The sequence below is a fragment of the Triticum urartu genome, chromosome 7A (genome assembly GCF_056163025.1).
Source record: "Triticum urartu cultivar PI428250 chromosome 7A, HENAU_Tu73, whole genome shotgun sequence".
Lineage (NCBI taxonomy): Eukaryota > Viridiplantae > Streptophyta > Magnoliopsida > Poales > Poaceae > Triticum > Triticum urartu.
Window position 1 is genome coordinate 328958186 of NC_141879.1, and position 2954 is coordinate 328961139.

Genomic DNA, 2954 nt, shown 5'->3' on the forward strand with positions numbered 1-2954 from the left:
GATAACATAGCAATATAATGATATCCCAACAAGTAAATAAATGTTCCAACAAGGAGCGGCCTCCAATCTTCACCTGCAACTAGCAACGCTATAAGAGGGGCTGAGCAAAGCGGTAACATAGCCAAACAACGGTTTGCTAGGACATAGTGGGTTAGAGGTTTGACATGGCAATTTGGGAGGCTAGAAAGCAAGTGGTAGGCATCATAGCAATGGCATAGCAAAAGAGCGAGCAAACTAGCATAGCAAAGATAGTAGTGATTTCGAGGGTATGATCATCTTGCCTGCACAGTTGTCAGAGTTGACTAGATCCTCGAAAGCAAACTCAACAGGCTCCTCGTTAGAGAACTCGTCTCCCGGCTCTACCCAAACAAGACAAACAAGCAACAAGGATACAATCAACCACGTGCAAGGATCAAGCAATATGATGCAATGATGGTATGCTATGCGGGATGCGATGCGGGATGCATATGCAAGATATGATAGGAAAAGCAAAACCTGGCCTCAACATGGAAATCCAAGCGTGCCACTAGAAAGATGATATAAAATCGCTTGAAAACGATATAAAGATCATCGGAATCGGAGTTACGGTTTGGAAATGGCAAGCGATTCAAATATGACACCGGTTTGCGATTTACAGCACGTAGCCATCTAAATGCAATGAGATGAACATGCTACAGCACCCAAACATGACAAAAAAAATACATGGCAGGTATGCATTCAAGATGCTTAACAAAAGTCTAGCACTGAGCTACGGCCAATTCATCCCTTAACAGGTTCAAACAAGCATGGCAAAAATGCATATGACAAACAGATCTCAGACTTAGTGAAATTAACACTTGTCTGAAATTTCAGATCAGGTAGCACTCTTCGGAGCAACAAAACTACATGCTACAGGACCTGAACATGACAAAGTAAAGCATGGCATGGAGCTACTCAAAGATCTTAACAAAAGTCCCTTAGTGACCTTGAGTCAAAAGGGATCAGAAAATACAATTGCAAGCATGTGAACATAGCAAAAACATAATCAGTTTTCAGACTTGGTGAAAACTGGCACATGCTGAAACATAACTCAAGTAGGCATGTTTACGAGCTCGATGCACTCACTACGGTGCAATTCATGACAAACTAAGCATACATCCATAAAGAATACACAAAATTCAAGCTAGACATGGCAAGAACAAAAGCATAGCATGCACGGATCAACTACAACATCATCGGCAAAATTGCAAACTAGTTGACAATCTGCCCAGATTCACAAAGTAGCAAAAGTAGAGCTCGATTGACTCAAGCTAGGGTGCTCCATAATTGCAAACAAAGACATGGATGGATAGAGCACTACAATATTAATAAAACATCCTTACTGATCATCCTCAAAAGAGGCACAGATCACTAGGAAACAATATGAACATATGGCATCATGAGATAAACAGATCAAGGACTTGGTGGAATTGCTAAGTCCCTGAAAACAGAATTACCGAGTGCACCACTTTGCAAGCTTGCACTAGTCACCACACTCATCACAAAAATACATGGGTTGCACCTCTGGAAAGATGACAAAACCCTTAACAAAACATATGTAGAACATCACGGCATATCATGCACACATTAATCATGGCAAAAATGACAAAAAGCTAAACGGAGTAGCAGATCTGACAATTATCTCAAGTAGCCCTCTTCTAACAACATTTCAGGCATCAAGATGAACTCAAATGAAAAGGATGCAATGAAATGAAATGATGTACTCTCTGAGGTGAACATTTTGATATGCTATATGCATGAATCGGAGCTACGGATGCAAAGTTACGAGGCCACGAACATGAGCATATGGATCTGCAATTTCGGGACTTAGAGAAAAAAATCAACCTCCGAATTAGGGTTTACTGTTCACAGATCTGGATCTCGGCGAGAACACTGTTCACCGGCGGCGCGGAAGCCGAGGATGGCCGTACTTGGCGGCGGGGCGGCGGAGAGGCGGCGGGGAGGGGAGGCCGGCCGGGCGGCGGAGTGGGGCGGACGGCGGCGCGGGGTCGGCACCGGCGGGGATCCGGCGGGCGGCGGCCGGCGGGCGAGGAGAGGGGCGGCGCGGGCGGCGCCGGCTGGAGGAGGACGGCGGCGCGGGGCACGGCCCGGGAGGCGGCGCGGGAGGGCCGGCCTCGGGCCCGTGCGGGCCACGGCGGCGGCGGCCGAGTGCCACGTGGCGGGCGGCGATTGGCGGCGGTGACGAGCGGACGCGTCCGTCCGGTTTCGGACGTGTCCGGCCGGTGCGGGGGCGATTTCTAGGGTTTGAGAGGGAGGAGATCCGCGAATTTCGGGAGGGGGCTTTAAATAGAGGTAGAGGGAGCTAGGAGAGTCCAAATGAGGTGCGGTTTTCGGCCACGCGATCATGATCGAATGCTCTAGAAGATGGAGCAGAGTTAGGTGGGTTTTGGGCCAAAATGGAGGGGTGTTGGTCTGCAACACACACGAGGCCTTTTTGGTCCCTCGGTTAACCGAGGAGTATCAAACGAAGTCCAAATGGTACAAAACTTGACAGGCGGTCTACCGGTAGTAAACCAAGGCCGCTTGGCAAGTCTCGGTCCAATCCGGAAATGTTTAATCCCCACACATGAAAGAAAGGTAGAAATGACCACCGGAGGAGAACGAAGCGTCGGAATGCAAAACGGACAACGGGGAAAATGCTCGAATGCATGAGACGAACACGTATGCAAATGCAATGCACATGATGACATGATATTAGATGCATGACAACGAAAACAACACACAGAGACAAAGACCCGAACCCGAGGAAAATAAATAACTTAACACCGAAACGGCAAGAGTTGGAGTACAAATTGGGAAAGTTACAACCGGGGTGTTACAACACTCCACCACTACGAAAGGATCTCGTCCCGAGATCTAGGACTGAAAGAACGCCAGGTACTCAGAACGGAGGTGATCCTCGCGTTCCCAGGTAG